Below are 21,294 nucleotides of genomic sequence, written 5' to 3'. Positions count from 1 at the left end.
CAGACTCATAATACATTCAATTACCTGTTTCCATAGCTGGTACCAGGTCTCTTTTCTACCCAATACTGTGTTTCAGGATAATTAGCAGGAGCCAGATTGCAAGCAAATTACAGCATATTGTACTTCCATGCAGTATGACTCTACCCAGAGAAGAGATTTTCCTTTAAGTTGGCAAGTAAAGATTCAGGACTAACCTGTGTGTACTGTAGTATCTGTTTAATTTAGATACTAAGGAGTTAACATTAAGAATTTATACCCCCAGTTCCCAAGAACCAGGAATCACAGGAGGAGCATGCAACTGCACTGCTTGCACACACAGTCTAAAGAGAGCTTGCCTTGTACAAATCAGTGTTTTAGTGTCATTTACCATCTTCTTTAAACCAAACGTCACAGAAAACAGACAGACTTCAGAAGAACTATGTTTTAGAGTTGCACAGATAGCTGGATGGCAAAACATTAAGTCTGAAATTGATGGTTTCTGTGCTGTATAATCAGAGGGCAGAGGCACAGCTGGTTAAAAGGCAGTTCTACTAAATACTCATTTTACACTGCATCTCAGCTGAATTAACTTAAAAGTTATAATCAGAAACAACAAAAGCTAAAAAGAAGCAAAACTAAGTCACTTCAGAGCACGGTTATTAAAAAGAACACAACAAAAATGCCTAATATAGAACCAAGCCTGAGCACCCTAGCTCAGTAAAATGCCCAAGACAGCACAAATGCACAATTCACAACAAAGTGAAATTGCTACTGTTTCAGAACCTACACAGAAACACTGACTGGCCACAGATGAGGAAGCACATGGAAGTACAAATGAAACAAGCCAAACGACACACCCTCCTTTGTTCATACAGGAATATTTACACTACAAAGCGTTGAGGCAAATCGCCTTTAGTTTCAGGCACTGCTGATTGGCCGCTGCGTTTAATACACACACGCCTGGTAGAGTTGGAGTTTCGACTGTCACACAGCAGCTCTAGATTGCAGGGCACGCAGCAAGCTAGAAAACCATAGAAAACAATTATTTAATATAATTATCCTAGCTGAAAGGATCCTCCAGAAGATATATTCGTTGTAAACAGGGCAGATGTGGATTTGTTTTCATTCCACTGTAATTCAGGGAAAGCTGAAAACCAGCTCCCCTCACAGCCAGCTTTAAGTGCAGCTGCCTCCTCCAAGCAGCAAACTGCACAAAGTTATTCTCGAGCATACGCGGGTGAACAACTGGTAGAGGAGTTTGGAGACTGGGTTTTAATTCACCACTTGACTCTCGCTCAGCAGGCAGTTCAGCAGCTTGGGTGGTTTTCTACAGGCAGCCATCCACGCCACAGAACGAACCTGAAACACCTGATAATAACTGGCTCTTTGCTGGCAGTCCCAGCGGAGGCTGAGGGCTGGGAGAGCCCTTGGAGACCCGGGGCTGAGCACAGCCTGGGGGACGCCCTCTGTTCCAGCCCACCGCTGCCAGCCTGGCACTTCCCACCACATACCTGAAGCATTACAGAAAGCAGAGGAGGGAGCAGGTACAGAGAGAGCAGCGGTGCCAGAAAGTCACATTAAAGATTTCAGCCATCGAAATCCTCCTTACTCCCGACTTGGGCGGCACTGTCGCCTCCCACATGGCCAGGAAAGGGGGCCTCAAGGAGGCCCCAGGTATCCGACCTACAGCCGTGACTCCCTCAAGCACACACCCACAAGCAGACCCCCAGCCCCGCTCTGACTGCGGCTCCTCGCGCCGCCAAACCTCACTCCAACCTTACAATGGAACCAGGGGCATTTCCACAGGGCTTCCCCCGGGCTCCCCCAGCACTCCCGGCTCCGCCGCGTCCCGCAGCCCCCGCAGCCCCCCACGCGCCGCCCGGTTCCCAGCAGAAAGAGCAGGGAACAGACACACCCCTCCGCTGGCAATGGAACAGTCCGAGTACCCCAGTACCCTGCGGCAGCCGACTCCCGCCACTTCCACCTCCCCAGCCCCGCGGGGGGTGCGCGCTCCCCCCGGAGGAGGATGGTAGCGCCCGCCTCCCCTCAGCCGGGAGGAACCCGCCCGCTTCAATGGAGGGTCCGGCGCGGCGCTTCTACACACACACGCGGCCCCCCCCGCACCCCCGCGATGGACGGGTCCAGCCGGCCACCCCGCGGCCGCACAATGGCCGGAGCAAATGCCGGCTTCTCCCTACCTTTGCTCGGCTTCCTCCTCTTCCCGGGGCCTCCCTCCGCCGCCTTCCCCAGCGGCGCGTCCCTGCTCGCTGCCCCGGGACCGGCGGCCTCCGACCAGGAAGTGCCCCGATGTGACACCGCCGCTATGGAAACCCTCCCCGCCCCCGTCCCTCCCACAGGGCTGACCCGCCGCGGCCGCCATCTTGGGCTGGGGACGAGGCGCGTGCCCGGGGCCGCGAGCTGCTGTGGGGAGAAAGGGGGAAAGCGCAAAACGGGCCTGGTGCCCTCAGAAACTCCCTGTCTGTGCTGCAGCAGCTACCAAGGGACTCAGTAGAGACACCCATTCCCCAGTGTCCAGTTCTGGGCTCCTCAGTATGGCACCAAAAACATGGGGATAAATCAAACTCCCAAACTCTTACAGTATTGGGGAGATAGGCATTACGTTATTCCCAGCTGGATTGCATAGCAGATAACTCCAGCCACACGCACTCCATTTCCAAAACTTCTCACTCACACATTTCTAAATTGCATATTTCTTTTCATTAATTACTGTTCTATTAGCTATTGGTTTCTTGCTTCTCATGCTAATTAGTCCACATTTTTCAGCCTTTTTATCAATTTTTCCCCAACAGAGTTTACACTGCTTAGGCTGTAATGTTTTTGTTAGTCTCTTCTGGTTACTCCTTGGAGAGCTGCACATTTTGGATCCTTGGTTTCCAGCTTTTCTTTGTTCTCTGAAGCTTATCAGGGTTAGTTTAGCAAAACTGAAAGTTTTGGTGATCTAACAATAAGTCTATCAAAAGAAACTTAGCGACATGCTGGCTAAAATGGAAAATTACACTGCTTGAGACTAATACACTGCTTTTGATTAATTAAAACAATTACTTTAAAAAATTAATTAGGAATGTGATACCATTTCCAACAATTCCTCCCTTTGGAAGTGATTTTAATTATTTCTTTTAAGATTATTTCCACTTTAATAATTGAATATTTGGCAAGACTTATCACAACCAACGGTGCAGCACGGATGGTAATGAAGCCAAGCAACTGGGATCCCTGTCCTGGGATGTGGGTATTGGCCAGAGGATCAGGAAAAGACCAGGAACTCTCAGCATCTGGAGGCAACTGTTGTCAAATGTGAGGGAAAGGTACCTATGCATGGAAGACTTTTCAGTGCACTAAGACAAGTGGAACACTTGTACTTGGAAGGTACCTGGTGCCTGAGAGAATTAGCTGTGCTGGAGATAATATTTTCAGATAACGAGCGATTCCCTAATAATCCCAACAGCATCCAGTGTACACAAAACATGTGGTCATGTGCCAAGTCATGGGGAGTGTTGGCATGGAAGGAGGGAGAAGAAGAAGTGGGCATTCTGGTTTGGCAGACTCCAGACACATGAAAAAAGAATCTCCACCCCATTATGGGCCTATATATCCTCCATGAAAAGACTGGTGGAGGATTTCTGGAATTTAAAAGAGGAAATTAAAGAGTGCCACCAGAAACTTTCAGAGGAGCTTAAAAAGGAAATTTTCCATGCCCTACCAGTACAGACCAGAGTCTCTATTAGGAGCAGGCATTCCCCTGCTCAAGAGAGAGGGGACACTCCACGAGGTAACCTGTGGTTTTACCTGCATGGAGAAGAGATGAGGAGCTGGGACAGAAGACCCACCTCTGCCCTACCAGCATGGGCATGTGAATTGAGAGGAGGAATGACTACCACAGGAAGTTCTTGGAAGATAAATGCCCCTCCAGTTTCCTGTGGACAAGCCCCTAGGCACAGTAGAAGGGATGATGTTATGTCCAAACCTCTCCAGGCCAGGAGGGACAGGGATAACTCACGCAGCCAGCAGATCAGGTACAGCTCCCACTCCTCCATTTATGACATAGCTGTTGTGTAAGGAGATCAGGAACCTGGAAAACAAGCAGGATTTAGAAATGGAGATGGATAGAACACAGCTTCACATCATAGAATGGAAGTGGAGAACCTCTCCTGTTTCTCCTGGAGTAGGGGCCATCCCAGTCCTGGGTGAGGACAGATGATGACCCAAAGTCTCTCTCTGCTCCCCAAGGCAAGAGAGAGGCTGCCCAAATGCTTCCCAGCAGCACAGTTCCCAGCCAGGCCTTTTCCCTCTGCTCTGAATTCCCTCCATGCCCCAGCCAAGGGAAGTAAAGGAAGAGAAAACATTTAATTGTTCCTTCTTCCTGCAAGAAAAGTTATTTTTTGTGTCTTTGGGACAACGCAGCAGGAGAACATCATGACTTGAACATGAAGGAGCTGGGCACAACTCCAGGGCTACACCTGCAGGCAGATGAGAGGAGGAGAGTCCCTGGTGCCTATGGGGAACAGAGAGCTCCAAGGGGTACCAGGAGCTCTGAGGTGGCATTCCACAAGCTGCATAAGGCACCCACTTAGTGCCACGTGCCTCTGAGTAACAGCTTCAGGCCCTGAAGCTGTACAAAAGGTGTGGAATGAGGGATCAACATTACAACCAGGAGTAAATTTGCAATATGAGTAGTAAATTAATCTCATTTTGATTTATTAAACACAAATCAGATAGAACTCAGCAGAATTTACAGCAGATCCAGAGTGATTAAATCTTTTATCAACCTCTTCAGGAAGACCACAAGCCTTTTTTTTAAATAGATCAGAGTGTCCCTGCCCTTCTTTATGCCCAAAAAAGCTGCTCCAAAACGTCAATATTTTATAAGCTTAAATGCACTCAGCTTCTGTACCACCTGCTGGGTTTGCTTTTGTTTATTTTCCCAAAAATGAAAGTGGTGGGTTTCAGGTGTTATTTCCAGCCCATCCCTTGCCTGCTCATGTCCTTGCCATTTCCAGGAACTGATAACTTAGGCAGAGGTTTGCCTGTATATGGGAGCATCAGCCCACATGGAGACACTGCATTACATAGGAAGGGCTGGTTAAAAGCAGGAGTCAGGTGGAACTTGGAGTAGGAGGGTTTGCCCTTTGCTTCACTATTTCTGGCTGCCTAAAGCACTGTTTTCCTTTTGGTTGGGATTGTTTGCTGTGCCCTCAGCCAGTCCCATTGTCCACAGGCTCTGCTGGTTTGTTGAGGTTCAGGTTTCACCCATTCAGGTCTCTCTTCCTGTTTTTGGTGGCTCCTGCCTTGGGACTCAGATTTGAATGTGTGCTGTGCTTGATGCCTGATGAAAAGGGCTATTTCTGTCCCCTCTTTCTGTCAAGACAGATTTTCTTAATTCTCCTTCCTTTTTTCCCAAATTTTCTGTCTCCTCTAGCATTTTCTTGCCTTTTGCCATTCACCTCCTTCTGTCTTACTCTGTTATTTCAATATTATCTCATTTCTTTCTCTCTCTTATCTTATATGTTGACTTAGCTTTCAATTCTTTATGTATGAAAACTACACACAGAACAACATTTAATACACTTGTACAGTAAACCCCTTTTTAAAATCATAATACTAAATAGTTTTTCAGTGCACTGAGAAGCATCACAACACCAAAAAGGTGTCACTTACCTGTTTATCTTATGTTTTAGAACTTCTCAGAGATCCTTTTCTACATTGAGTACATAGACAGTGTGCAATTGGCTGTGCACAGCAAATGCAAAACCCAGAAAGCCTGGCTGCAGATGACGTGTGGCTGTATCTAAACTGAAGCATAGGATGGGCTTTAAAACGTGAGTCGGGATATTTGCCTGAACTTGAGTTTTAGATTTTTGTTACAGGATTTCATCCTGCTCCCACAGCCGAAGGTGAATGGATTTGGTGAAAGAGAGGGAAAAGCTATAACCAAATGATACATCTTTCAAATCAAAGTAGAACATAAAACAGAGGAAGAAAAAGAAGAGACAAGACAGAAGATTAGGTCTTATTGGCAATGATGCACAAAACGTCAGCTTCATCTTCTGTGTGCCTTATTGTGATTTTCCAGGAGAGTAGCTGAAAGATACATTTTTGTAAAGTGCAGATCTGATATAGAGTTACAGACAAGGAACCAGGAATCTCATGACAGTATTTAAAGAGTCAGTGTTCAGAGCACAGTCACTATTAAAGTTTATTATCACTCACTTATAACCACCAGAATGTCAAAAGCAACTCAAAGTTAACAGAAATAGAATAATTTCTTAGACACCAACAAATCTGAAAGCCTCAAAGGTAATAATTTTCAGGAAGTTACAAATGAATGATAATGGGAGTCTGTAATAAAATGTGTCAAAATTCTGCGCTGTGATAGTGTATCCTGAAAGAGGTGTAATTATTTGTAGCAGAAAAGTTAAATCTTTATGACCTTTTCCATTTGCTGCTGAAACCAGCAGAAAGACAAATGTGAATGACTGATGGAGCAGAAATACATTCACTTCATTCAGGTAAAGCTCCTTGTGAAAGATCAAAATAATTTTATTCCAGCAATGTGATATTTAGAGTCTTTTCCCAGCTCCACTTCATGTAGAATTTATGTAGCACAGTGTGAAGTGGGGGATGCAAGTTGGGCTTTGCATTTAAACACGTTCTTCCTCCTCTCCCTTGAGCCATCTGTGTTTGGTCAGCCTCCTGTTCAGGGTAAAGCAGCGTCAAGGTTTCCTACGAAGCCTTAACTGCAGGAATAGCTTGCCAGGGAAGTGGAAGTCCTGTCGCACTTATCTTTTCCCTAACTAAGCCCATATGGCAACCGTAAGTGAAACAAGCCAACGAGAGGGTGGGCATGCTCTCTCAAGCTGTTTCACACCCATAAGGAACAGAGTTCTTTCCCCAGGGAAGGGCCACTGCTGCATTTCCCAGGGTCAGGCTGCTCAAACACAGGGACATGAGGTTACTCAGGTTCCTGGCTGGTGAAGAAGGTGTGTTCACAGATCTTGCTGAGGCTGAGGTTTACTCCAGGTACCCCATTCCATAGGGAAGTCAAGGTACCTGCACACAGCCACCATTGCTAATAAGGGCACCCCTCACCTTTGGCAAACAAAGCCAGCTTGAAGCTGTAAAGCAGGATGAAGCTTCCCAAACTTTCAGTAAATACCTCTGAAGTGTAAACATGCTGTATCTTTTTTATGGAAGGAAGAGCATTCTGAAAGGTGAGACATCAACTACCAAATAACAGGCTGTTTTCTTCAAAGTTTCCTTACAATCCAGTAATTTGTTATCACATCCAGAGATATTTCTCCTTTGGTAACCTCAAGATAATAAGCAGGATTCAATCTGTCCACACTCCAGATCGATCAACATCATGAAAGGTGGATTTTCTTAAATACTGGGTTGAGGGGAAAGTGAATTTGTGCAAGGACACACATACCTTGAGATATATGAGCCAATCGGCTTAAAATGTTGTTTTGCCCTGACCTGACAAGACTTGCTGTCTGGCAACGCATAATCTCTTTTAATGTACTCCTGGGAAGGTGATCGCTGTTTGAAAACCCTTCTGAACTGCAGTTTATCTTGATGGCTGGCACCTGAATAGAAACCACACAGCTCTGTGGAAGCCCTGGGACAGGCAGGAATTAATAGAAGTCCATGTTGATTCAGGAGACAAAGGATAAGGAAAGACTCTGAATCAACTTGCTATAGGTTTTTGTGCAGAAGTTTAAAAAATTGTGTGTCAAGGATTTTGAAGTAGACACTGCCCTTGGAACATCTATTTCACTGAATAAAGCCATGAGACTTTGTCTTGCACATGAGGACAGGATGTTTTCCTAAGAGCATGCTTTCCGTCAGAGTGATTTCGAGTTGTGCATTTAAGACTCAAGTAAGCTCCTTTGCAAACACTCTTGAGAATAGGATCAAAATGGGAAGAGATTACATGTAATCTAATTATATTAGGTTCCATTTGAAATCCTTCAGTGTAAAAATTAAAAGAATACGACACAGCTTTGCAATATGTTGTAGTTCAGATGGAAGTGCCATGAGCAAGTGATACTGAGGCAACATGGGAGAAAATATCATGTGTTGGGTATACAGCAACATTTGCTTTAAATAATCTAAACCTCAGGACTAGAATGGTTTGGTGAACTAAAAATAAATTCTAAGAACTTTATGCCCTCTGTCATTAATGTGGCACTGGCCTTTGCCTTTTATTGTCTGGCCACAGCTTATATGAAAAAGCTGGTAATCAAGAGATCTTCATCAAACAATCAACACCAAGCATGGCACTGCTCAGCAAGGTTGTGCCTGGAGCAGCACTGACCCTGAGAATTGGCATCTGCTCATGGGACAGACAATGAATTCCTGCTGCTGGGTGCTCTGCATCTTTACACCGTAACATTCATCTTCTGGTAAGGGCTGTAAGAACATTGATAGTCACTAGAGATTGTTTTGAGTAATTCTTCATTTTCAGTCTTTCAAAACCACACGAGTGAATTAAATTAACAGCTGTAGGATAAGAAGCAGTAGTTTCACTGAAATTGCACCATCTTGTGATCCATACTGAATCAGGTTTCAAAATACCTATTGGAAGTCTGATACTCACAAGTGCTCCAAATGTGCTTGGAGAGAGGACCTAGAAACCCTGAGGTCTCATTCCCTTCATGCCCTCATGCACTGCAGGTGATCTGGGGGGAGGCTCAGGCATGGAACTTCTCCTCTGTATCACCACTAATGCTCCCAATCCACGTGTGATCAAATTTAGAGCTGGAATATGTTTAGTTTGTCAGTTAGGTTTTGGGATGGAGGCTGTCCTTCCTAGACTTGAACTTGAGCACTACTCAACTTCATGAACTGTTCTGTGAAATTCCTCAAAACTGAGATTATAGAAAGTCCTTCAACATGTCTTCCATTTCCATTATTCTGAGTTATGTCAAAACTGGATTCAATAAAGAGGTTTCTTCCTTTCTCCTCTTGAATTCAATTATCAGCTTAAGAAGTTTCTACAAAATTCCCCGAAGAAAGAGAAGGTCAGATTTCTCTTCAGATTTTCTCTGATTTTAGAAAATAGATCAAGCTGGAAAATTTAGATGTGAGTTTTGCCCTCCACCACAGCACACACATCATTTTAATTTCATCTAAGTCTACAGATCATTTGCCAGGGCTATTTCTAGCCCAGTTCCAGACATTTGGGCATATCTTGATCTCATGTTATATTCTGGGTCTGATCACAGAACAGCAGCAGGGGAATCCTCATGTTATGGGCTCTACCACCAAAAGAAACAAATACAGTTAAAACAATGAAGTAAGTTCTGTACCACTTGCTGGCCAGATGGTATTGTGAATTGTTATAATTCATCAGCAAAACAGAGGAAGGAAGTGTTTTAAAGCAAGATTATATTATTTTCCTTGAGTTTTTATTATGAAATCTTCCTGAGGTGAACTTTCAAAATTTGAAAACCCTTCCAGAGGGAATGAATGGAACAGGGCAAACCGGAGACTTGCTGGGGAGTAGTTAAATACAAAGGAAAAGAATAATATGCCAGTGAAATAAAAGAAGAATTCATTACCAAGTTTTCAGTTTGGGAAGACAAGTGAAGAAAAATACAAGTGATTAAAAAAAAAAAAAAAGGAAAAAAAACCCATAAAAATATATGGTGTTTCTGTCCTCTTAATAATTCCAGATTGGAAAGCACCCAGGTTTTCCCTCCCACTGGAGGGAAATAAGCTTGAAAGCTGAGAAAGCAGATAAGGCCAGTAGTGACATATTCACTATATAGGAAGGCTGCAATATTTAGCAAATCACTGCCAGCAAAGTGCCTTAAGGTCCTTAAGAAAAAATGCTGAGAGAAATGCATTTTATCCTTGCTGTCATTTAAGAAACAAAATACATTTGAAAACCATGAGAGAAAAATGTGTCTTAAATGAAAACGACCTATGACCATTAAGTTCACTCCAGTCAAATAAAACACATCCTGTTTTTGTAACTTTTTTATACAAAGCAGATCCTGGACTGTATAGACTCTTTCCAGCCAAGGATTTGACCCATAGCTGAATTTTTATTAGAAGCAGGGGAGGAGGTAATGGAAAATACACAGTGGTGCTGCTGCTTCAGTTAAGATAAAGGGTGAAACCTGAATTTGGGAAAATGAAGAAAATGGAGTAAGTTCATTGTACTGTTTCTCAACTATTAGTTGGTACAACTATCTCAAAATTCGTTGGTACAAAGAGTTTAGAAATCCTCTGGCAGGGCAAACATAGCTACAGTATCAGTTAATTAAATGACACAAAATGCGTCACCTAAAATACGTCCTGGGCTTTCCACACAGTCAGGAAAATCACACAAGCTGCGTCAGCCTTTTCTTGATAATTTTGTTCTGAAACAGCTGCATTGAGATAGAAAAGGACAGTCATATTGTGTCCTGCATCAGTCACCCCCAGGTCTTTTCCATGGGAAGAAGGAATTTTTGGTCACACCCCCACAACCTTATTGTCCATAAAAACAAATCTTTTTAATTCTTGTCTAGATTTTGTGGGAGAGCTGGGAAAAGCCTGGTATTGTGCAGAGGCTCCAGGCAAGCCGTAGATGAACGGGGCCGCAGGTGTAATCTAGCCACTGCTTTTGTGAGACTGCTTATCCAGAGTCCTGAACTCTGTTCTACAGCCTGGTTCCTGCAAGAAGTCAGCTGAGAGGATCCCTTCCTCTGGTAGCCGCTTTGGGTGGGATGGTTCTCACTTAACCTTAGGTTAAGGTCCTTATATCCACAGTGTATGTGCCTGTGTGTAAACCAGGGATCCCATTCTGGGGGCTGGAGGGAACCAAACAAGGGCTTGAGGGCATGAGGCAGCTCATTGTGCAACATTTACAGGTGACTGGATTGATACCACCCTAAGCCCCACTCTCAGACTTTCATTGATTACACTGGGAAATTGCTCCATAAGTGCTTGCTCAGGTCTCATCAACTAGTGATGAGTCTGGAGCCCTCTCAAGCTAACGAGCCCCGGTGCCTCCTGGCTTCTGCAGCCACCTCACAGGTCAGCACCTACGTACAGCACCTAAATTTAGGTGTCTTAATCTGTGTGCTGACTCTAACCTTTACTTTAGGTAAATGAATCTGCTTCCAGACAACTTGGTAGAAACACAGGTTTAAAATCCAGATTTGAATTACTTTGATGAAGTAAATGGAGAGAAGTAAAGGGTTTAGAAAATATAATCTGAAGTGCTGAGAACTGAGTATAAACCAGTACAAGAACCAAACAGGAATCTGTCTGTGTGGTATCTAGTCTTTAAATATACACTTACCTCCTACTCAGCTGTTCAGGTGCCAAAAAAGGATCTGCATTTGTAGAAAAAGATCAGGCTCATTAGTGCTTTTCATGATTATAAGATTGTTATCTATTTTTGAATAGAAAAACCACCCTTTGTCATTGTTCATCCATACTGAAAATAAAGTGTTTACATTAAAGATTCTTAAAGAATCTTAAAACTGAAAGATTCTTGGTATTCTGATGCGAATAAGAATCAAGGATTTACATGTTTTAGTTTTTAGTTTTCAGCTGGTAGCATTGCATGTCCATGTGTTAAAAACTTGACATTTATACAGAGCACAAAACATCAGTCAGTCAATTTTTGGCAGAGATGGTCCATGTAACTGAATGTTTTCAATGCTTAATAAAGCATTCTTATGCAATGACAATGAGTGTCAGACAAATACCTTGCAATCAGGCAGCACTCCAAATCTGCTCCTATGTTCACACTGGACATTGCTGATAATTATCCTCTTCCCAATCATATTATCATAGAAAACATAACTGGAAGGAACACTGAGATGAGTTCATCCACTGCATTCTCCTATCCCCAGCTAGATCAACTACACCTAAAGTTTTTAAGTAAGTACACTTTTTAAAAATGCATTAAAATAATACTTTGTTCTTTATGGTTTTTATTGCAGGATTGGACATTGCTTGTTTTCCTTTTGGGGGATGGGAATTGGATCAAAGAAATAGGTCAAAAAAACCTCCACATTTTTTGGTCTATTTGTAATCTTGGACAGAATTCAGCTACAAATTACCTGCACATACAAAGAGGAGATTGGCTTTTTAGTTCCAGCTGTCATGTTTGAACATAGCTGGAAAGGGAACAGTAGAACTTGAGGATATGGAGAATCATTCTTCATCTAAAGCCTTTCTCTTCCTACAAAGAGTAATAAAGACTTCTAATGATAAAAACAGGCATCCAAAAGCCAGAAACTATTTCTGAGTAATATCAAGTCATGCAGGTCTAATATCAAGAATAGAACCAAATTACCCTCTTGGATGCACGTTAGTCTTTTTTTACAAATGAGTGGAGGCTGTAGGTGTGCAGCTAAACAGGATGTAGTTCGGAGCCTGCAACATTCCTCATAACTGAGCCTTCCCATGGTGAACCAGTGTGGAGCTATAAAAAGAAAATGGGGATTCCTCGAGACAAATTCTAATCCCTTCTTGAGCAGATGGAAGAAACTGACAGAGCTCAGTGTGTTACAGGAGAACTCCCTCAGCATAGGTCAATCCTGAGGTGCCCTAGAGCTAATATAGTAAAGAAACAACAGGGCATCAAAACATCTCATCAATGAGGCTGTGAGCAGCCAGATCTCATTTCAAATCAGCATTAGAGTTGCTCCAGTTTAGCATGTGGATGCCCAACTTTCGTTCCTAAACTTGAGATCTGGGGCAGTATTTTCAACATAATATTGCAAATGTCTCTGTTTCACTCCTTAAATCTGCTTAGAAAGGAAGTTCAGGGGAAAAAAAGAGAAATTAACTATAGATGCTCTGGCACACACCTATACTGAGAACAATCCCCATTTCTGAGGGACCAGCTCTAAGATGGGGAAGAAGCAAGCCATGAGATCAGCTGTCAAGGCAGGAGTGACAGCCACCCCCAGAGCCACTCGCAGTGCTGGCTCAACATTCACCCACATTCACTAGTTGTTTGTTCCAGCCCCTGTGCTCAAAATCTCTTACATCAATTTCGTTCCATTCCTGGGACTGTTACTCCAACAATCCCCTTTTCAGTGTCTCTTCTCCTTTCTCTCCTCCTGTTTGTATTCTCAAACTGACTCTTACATCACCAAGGTACTATGTGCTTGCTCTCAAATTACAACCTTCACTTTACAAACACATTCAGCTGCTTTTCTCCAGCTCTGAGCTTTTTTGGAGCAGGGAGTACAGTGTCTCTGGGCAGAGCTTTGTACTTTCTCAGCCTTAGGCAGTGGTGTAATGAACATGACTTACCCTCCTAATGTCCCTGTAATTTTACTTCTATGGATTGGTCCAGATCTAGACAACTGATTAGTGCCTAATGTGCACTGAAGAAAAGCTGTTGGTCTTCCAGTATCAAAAAACTGTGTAATTATGTACCTCTGTCATTTTGGGAGCACTGGGGATTCAAGATGCTGTCAAAATTCCTTTTTGTACCTTTGTGGCTCTGAGATTGCACAGATGATATTATCACAGAATCACAGAATGGGTTGGTTGGAAAGGACCTTAAAGATCATCAGTCTGGATGGCACTGCGTATCCCAAAGCTGAAAGTAGGTCTTACAGGAACTCTTATGAGTTGCCAGTAGTGTCAATGCTTGAAAATTGCTGTGCCAGGTCCAGCAAACCAGCAGATGGAAACCTGATGACAGTGAAATCTGTAAGAATCCTGCCACCAGCTTCAAACTGAACTGGGATTCAACTGCCTTGCAAAGCCAGTTCCATCCTCAGTTCCTTCCATCCTCAGCAATTCAAATGAAACCTTGTGCCACTGTCAACAACTAAATCTGTAATCTTCATGAAAAACATGAAGAACTTGAAAAACTCCACAGCTGCAATTAATTCATATAATCCTATTTCATTTGTCTCAGATGTCCAAATATGTGCTGTTCATCTTCCTGAGGGTTTCCTGCTGGGAATAGTAGTGTCAGCAGAGGCATCTAGATTCCTAGAGCTGAATATGCCAAGCACAAAAAGTACTCCTGAAACAAGAAGAAATAATAATTTTTTAAAATCGCAGAATCATAAAATATCCTGAGTTCAAAGGGACCCACAAGGATCACTGAAGTCCAGATTTAAATGAATTTGCTACTTAGGAATGGTCTTCTTTTGCTTCCTCCAGAACTACACATATAAACACTGATGGAGGAGAAAAGCAGGTGGCCATGTTTAAAAATAAGTGATAAATTAAACTACATTATTTCAAAGACACCTAGCCAAACCCTCATGTTTTGCATACTGTACAGATCTAATTGAACAAATCACATACCCAGATTTAAGCAAATTAATGTCAGTGGGATTAGGCAGGATGTAAATCAAGGAAGCATTTGATTTCCTTGCCTCTGATGAGAAGAGAGGGAAAAATCAGCATGTATGTCTCTCCTGCTGTCTTGGAAGCCCAAGCCCAAATTTCTCATACAAGTGGAATGAAAAAGTGAAAATAAAAACAAGGATAAACCAAAGTGGAATGAAAAAGTGAAAATAAAAACAAGAATAAACCAATCAGTTGGCTGTTTAAAATAAATGAAACTCTAAAAAATTACTAATGGGATTAGTTCATTAAAACGTTCATTGATAATTGATAAGTCTACTGCCATATTAAGAATCTTTCCAGTACTAATTGGTTCAGCTCTCAATAAAACAGATGGATAATGATGAAAATCTCTAGTTCACTGTAGTGTTGCTGTTGTGCAGGAGGCTGTTCATGAAAACAGCGGCGTCATTTTAAATGTAGGAGTTTAACAAGATTGTGAAGGTTATTTTAGCCTGGTTTCCTGTGGAAATAGGATCAGACTGTCTGTCTCCTGCTACATTTAACAGCAGGCTGGGGTTCTCAGTGATCTTAAGTATTCACCTCTCCTAAGAATACTGAAGACCAGACAGAGACTGGAGACCCAAACTGCCACCTCAAATTAGAGAAGAGCCACAGAGTTCACTGGGCACTGCTGTGTTTGACCTGCCAAAAGCCTGCACTCTTCCCACCACAGGACATTTGCTCAGGGAATGGTTGGGAGGACTGAAGGAATGGGGGAGAAGCAGAAGGGCAAGCGACACGGAGTGCTAGGGATTTTTATCCAATCAACTCGGATTCTTTCTTCAACTACAGGACTAGTAAACACTCATTTTAATTCTGTCATGCACTGTCACAGTAACATGAAGTTCCCCACATATGTAAATCCTCTCTCCAGTGTGTCTGTGTGGCACAAACATCAATTCCCATGTCTCAACTCCCTTCCACAGCCCGTAGCTCCTGGCTCAGAGAGCAGGGCTGGCTCTGAGCACTCTGTATCAACTGGCACACCCATGGACTGCTCAGAGGGAGCATCACTGAGCCTGTGCTGCAGCTTGTCCTCAGGGCAAGCATTCATTTATCTCTGTATGTTCTCCTTGACAGATCCAGGGGACTGGCAGACGTAATTTCCTGAAGCTTTTTCCTTTGAAACTAAAATAATTTTTGATTATAAAAATTCCCCTTTTAATTTGTGGGTTAGTATTTCCTAAACACAGAATATATTTTTTTGCTCATTATGTATTACTGCTTCCTCTGCTTGGAAACAGGAACCACAAGCACTTTGACACAGAGAGTTACAGGATGTTTCTCCACAGTATCAGACAGCTGTGTTGGATCAGGCCATCGCCCCTTCCTTTGTGCCAACACACTGTGAATTTAACATGTGTGGCCTTAATAAGATGAAAGTGTGTGGTGAGAGTATCAGGGCCAGCTGGATGGTCTGAGCCCAACCTGCAGCCCAGAATTTCCTTCCATAAAGAAAATGCACATGAGCAGTTGGAAGCTTCCCTGGTGGCTCCTTGTCCTGCCTCTGCCTGCCACATCTGACACAGCACCATGGAGATAAGAGATAAGATTAGAAGATAGATATAAGATATAAGATATATGATAAGATATAAGATATAAGATATAAGATATAAGATATAAGATATAAGATATAAGATATAAGATATAAGATATATAAGATATAAGGTAAAACACACACCATTGAGATATGTAAGTCACTACCAACCCACTAATGAGCAGCGTTCTGTGTCAAGCCCCTTGCAAGAAATGTTGCAAGGACATATAAAAACCTCCCTGTTCTCCTCCTCCTGCCCCCATGTGGTGTGGACATGACTTCAGCTCCTGACTGAACTAATTTTTTGTGGGACTTCATAAACTTTTCTACCCATTGTGGATGTTATCTGTGTTATCCCTGTGCAGCTTGGTGGTGCCAAGGAACCATTAACTATCAGGATTCTGTCATTCTCATGGTCATTTTTAAGAGTCTGGTATTCTTATTAGATAAAAATCCAATTTAATTGAAAAATGAATATTTTCCCTGGTTCTAATATGATGGTTGTAGTGAGATGAAAAGAATTGGAAGAAAATGAAACAAGTTGAAAATTGGCCAAGGTGCAGGAAACAGGTGAACTTGAAGAGTCCAGAAAATTCAATGTATTTTGCTACAGTAAAGTAGCTGCTAGCAGAGGCAGGGACAAGCTGGGTAGAATGTGCAATTTTGTGGTGAGAACTGTCATTTGCAGAAGGGGCTTGGAGCAAAACCAGGCCACAATAGAGGGTGTTCCCAAGTATGGACAACTTTAAGCAAATTTTTGCTCTTGGCCCCAAACAGTAGCTACAATTCACCTCTTCATTCACAGCAATGTCTTTGTCTGTAACCACAGCCAAGAGGCAGGGACATCTGGAAGTCAATCCTAAGATACAGTTAGAGAATCAGCAGGCTGAGAGGATTCTGGGTCTCTCTTCTTCCACTGAGGTCCCTGAGTTAGGTCAGTATTTGTACCTTTCATGTGGGTGAAGAGAAAGTTCACATGCCCTGCAAGAGGTGTCAGACCAGTCTGCCTTGGTTCCCTGCTGATGATTTGGGCTGGAACAGAGCTGGTTTTCTTCACTGAACTCTGTATGGGGCTGGTTTGGATTTGTGATGGAATCAGTGCTGATAGATCAGGGATGGTTTTGCTTTTGTTGGGCAGGGCTTACACACAGCCAAATGTTTTGTGCTCCTCACCCCACAAGTGAGGAGGCCAGGGGTGCACAGGGAGTTAGGAGGGGACACAGTCAGGACAGCTCACCCCAAGTGACCCCAGAGATACCCCAGACCATATGGGGTCACAACTGGCATGTAAAACTGGGGGAAGGAAGGGGGGCACATTTTGAGTGATGGTGTTTGTCTTCCCAAGTCATTGTTACATTTGGCAGAGCCCTGCTGGCCTGGAGATGGTTGAATACCCATCTGCCCATGGGAAGTGAAGAATGAATTTCTTGTTTGGCTTTACCTGTGTGCACCATTTTTGCTTTACCAATTGAGCTGTCTTTATGTTAACCTATGACTTTCCTCAGTTTCACTCTTCTGACTTTCTCTCTGCTCTTGTTGGGGGAAGGGAGCTGTGTGGGGCTGAGGAATAAACACTGACACTGGTGCAAGGAATGGAGAGCAGGAGGAGCCTGCAGCTAATTTAGACACTGCTCACCCTGCAGGGAAAAGAAGGTCTCTATTGATTGTGTAGGGAACCTTGCAGGATTAGGTATCTACATTGGGAACCTAAGGTTAGATCCTCTGAGGGAAGGAAGGAGTATCACCTTTTTCCCAAGCCTGCTATAGCCTCACATATTTTATAATTCTGGTCATTGTTCACATCTTAAGAATCTCACATACAAAAAAAAATCTAATGTTAATGCCAGGCAAATATAAATCACTTTAAGAGTGAGGACAATATAGGATAAAAAATGAGTGTGGGGAGGAAAAGAGAAAGACAGCAGACGAAGAGGAGCAGGCATGGGTGTAGTGATAAAAGGGCTTTGGTCGATCACCTGGTTCACAAGCAGAAGGGAAAATAAGCAGCACCCATTACATGGAGCAGTGCTGCCACACAGTGGAAAACAGGAAACAGCTCTGAGCAGTAACAGCAAAACATTGCAGCAGAAGTGACTCTGGGAGCTTTATGTTTCATGTCAAGAGCCAACAGGACAATGCAGGACCCTGGACTGTTTGCTGAAGGGATACTAAATGTAAAGGCAGGAGGCAGCAGTACTGCCAGGGAAGGACCTGATCTGGGCCTGACTGGCAGGTGATTAGTCTGGTTTACAGGCTGCTGCAAATCAATGGCAGTCATGGAGTTAATACTGGGTTCAAATCCTTTCTTTTAGCAGAATAATCAGTATTTTTTAAAAAATATAATTTTCTGTTAAAGTAGATGCTAAAATTTCGGATAGTCTCCTATACATTAATCCTGTAACTGATTTTTAATTATTACTTCATAATTAGTAATTAGAGCCTCTATAAAGAGAAGGCTGATACATAAATTATCTTTCTCTGACTTTTCAAAGAAAAAACCCAGACCTAGGATTTAAAGGAGGTTTGATAGCAGAGTCATGGGAATTTGAGGTATGGACAGAGTAAAGGGGTTTCATGCCCTTAGAAAACACCAGCACAGTTAAGTATTTTCCTTTAGTTTCTCTGCTCTTTATATCCTAATAGCAATATAGAAAACATACATTGTCTAAGCATACAATTAAAATGTTACACAGACAGCCCCCATCCTGTAGTACTGGGTCTCAACTCAGAATCCTTGCTAAATGGAAACAAAAATGCAAAATCTTCTTTCATCTTTTCTTTAGTCAGTCCTGTAGGGTTCCACATCAGAGAAACCATGATGAACTAGTCTATCTCTCTGCCAGCAGAATTTAAAAAGCAGGAAAATAAATTATTTTCCTTGGCCTGGGTGCAAGAACAGGACCCTGCTCTCCCTGTTATCCTGGAACTACTACACACCTGAGCAGAATTAAGCAGTCTTTGAGTTCTTAAGGTGCCAAACCCCTCTGGCTCCCAGTGGGATTGGAATGCCTTCAGCAGTGTTGAAAATCAGGTCACAAGATCCTCTGGGAATGCCAACGTTTGACAAGAGATAATTTGCATGAAACTCTACTAAGGATATGTCTGCCTTGTGTTCCATAAAATAGTCCCAAGTTTCCATCGTAGCATTCCTTCCAATTAATAGAAATGTCTTTATGGATAAATTTTCTAATCTACATATGTGTGTGTGGATGTATTTTACATTTCAGCTGCATCCCAACAAGGTCTGCCTTTGCCCTGGGTGAACCTGCTATTTATAGCAGCAGGTGCTCCTGCAAGATTCATATCCCATCTGGGCTTGCTGAAAGCCAAGGAAATAAAGACCCAAAAAAATACCTGTGCTTCATAAAGGAAGGAATTCTGTATCTTTATTGTTCATGTATGCTATCTAACATCATAATGGAGAGCATAGAGGCTTTACAGCAGCTAAACACACTTTAATCTCAAAATATCTTTTCCTGCACAGCGTGATACCCTGATAGTTTCTGGAATTATCTAAGGATGAAGTCACATCATGTCCTTTGTCATTTCCCTTTTTATTTTTTATGACAATCAATACAGCTAAAGGTTGGAAAAAGCCCTGTCTGGTACTTGCAATCCTGGCTTCTGGCTGTCTCCAGTTGAAACTGAGTTCAGCCATAACCACAGTGCTGCTGGCAAATGCTGTGAAAAGGAAATCTGCCTAAAATTGAAAGTTTTTTTCAGTACTTTCTCAGAGAAGGCAGCAGCAGGTCTGCTAAATGTATTGGGGAAGCTGCAGCCAAAAAACAATCTGTAATGGGGGTGGGTGTGAAAGGAAACATGAGGTTGTCAATCAAAGTTAAAAAGAACTGAATTTCCAGAGAGCTGGAAACACTTTATAAAAAATAAGCTTTTTGGAGAAGACCACAAAAATACTCTTTCCTTGGAGATGGACAAAAAAAGGACAAGCAGATGAAGAAAGAGAAGAAACTGGAAGAAAAAAAAAATCAGGTGATTTCCACAAGTTTGAAAGAGGTCAATGGTCAGTTTCAGGGGTTTGGGAACTCCTCCCAGACCAAGCACATGTGTTGTGTTCTCAGTGTGCTGGCCTTTGTCAAACCAAGTAGGGACTTTGAAACTGCTGAGGTCTGTATAAGATTATCTCATTTGCTTCTAAATGGGAAATTTTTTTTTTGCATACAAATTTCTACTGCATATTAAAAGTAAATTTTGGAAGAACTTTTCAGTAAATGACCCTGAGGTACAAATAATCCCGAGAAAAAGAAAATGATCACATAGGGAAAGCCCAGAGCAGAATTAGCTCTCAGGTCTGACAGTGACCTTCAACACTGAAAAAGGTACATAAATGTACATAAACTCACTGTGCCTCTTACTGTAGAGCCACAAAGCCCAGGGATCTGAGGGGTCATTGTGCTAGGCAACATAAAATCAGTAAGCAGAAAGTGCATCCCCACACTAAGCTGTTAATATCTGTGTAAGTAAATATATTACTAAACACAACATTCTTTTATGAGGCTGATGCTCACAACAGAGAAGCCTCAATTGCCACTACAGTCAAAAAAGCTGCAGGGGTTCAACAGACACTGATGAAAACTGGAGACACATCTGGGAACCTACAAATACTTTGCAACAACTCATAAGAACAGGGAGATCAGGAAGCAGGAGCACAGATTTATATTTACAAGGAGCATATGCTGGATATAAATCTATTCCATTTTAGGGTACCTGTATAATGTGGGAAAAGGCTGCTTGGTCTTTTGGCCTGTCAGCATCTCCTGGAAGATGAGATTGTTTCTCAGCTGCCTCAGCCACATGGCTGCCCCTCTTTTAGCTTGACTTCTGGAACATAGGTGACCAGAAGGATAAGAAATATTCAAGATGAGCTCTGAATGTACCTGTAAGTCTTGAAAATGCTCTGAACTTTAAAATTACATTTGAAGTTTAAAATAATCAAACCACCTCTTAAAATCACATTTGCCATTTTTTTTCTTCTTGAATGCATCATATGGACTACAGACTGACTCTGCAGAACCAGTTAGAACACACAAGGCCCTTCCCGTGACAATTTCTAGATGATGAGTTCCCAGCGAACAAATTATGATCTTAGCTCCCAAGTAGCCCTGCAGAACTGAATTTCATCTCATGCCAGTTACTCTGGGGCTCAAAGCAATGTCATTTTCTCTGCATGACACTGCTGTCCTCTGTCATGACAGATCCCACCCCAGTGCCACTGGCAAGTTCGCTCAGCACAGTCCCAATCTCCATCCCATGGTCACCCCAGATGCAAGTGCTCAGTGGAATCTGAAGAAATTATCACATTTCTGAGTGTTCCCCAACACCCCAGCTACTCATTAATGCTACTGCTCACCCAGGCCTTCCAGTGAAGAGTCAGGTCTGAGAGCAGGACCAAGGGAGGCTTTGGATAGGAATGT

At 42.8% G+C, this 21,294-nt stretch overlaps 1 protein-coding gene across 3 annotated transcripts in view; it reads right to left on the bottom strand.

The window, feature by feature from the left end:
- USP6NL (USP6 N-terminal like) overlaps positions 1–2,365 on the bottom strand; it is a 110,067-nt gene extending 107,702 nt beyond the window's left edge. The window contains exon 1 of one of the 3 annotated variants that reach the window (XM_056513121.1): positions 2,178–2,365. The gene's annotated coding sequence lies outside the window, so the exon portion shown is untranslated. Of the gene's footprint in view, positions 1–852; positions 1,001–2,177 lie in introns of those variants that run through there. The other 2 variants (XM_056513113.1, XM_056513131.1) reach the window with 2 other exon arrangements.
- Between the last annotated feature and the right edge of the window lie 18,929 nt (positions 2,366–21,294).

Source organism: Oenanthe melanoleuca, chromosome 1A, assembly GCF_029582105.1.
Source record: "Oenanthe melanoleuca isolate GR-GAL-2019-014 chromosome 1A, OMel1.0, whole genome shotgun sequence".
Classification (NCBI taxonomy): domain Eukaryota; kingdom Metazoa; phylum Chordata; class Aves; order Passeriformes; family Muscicapidae; genus Oenanthe; species Oenanthe melanoleuca.
This window is presented reverse-complemented; position numbering and strand designations above follow the sequence as displayed.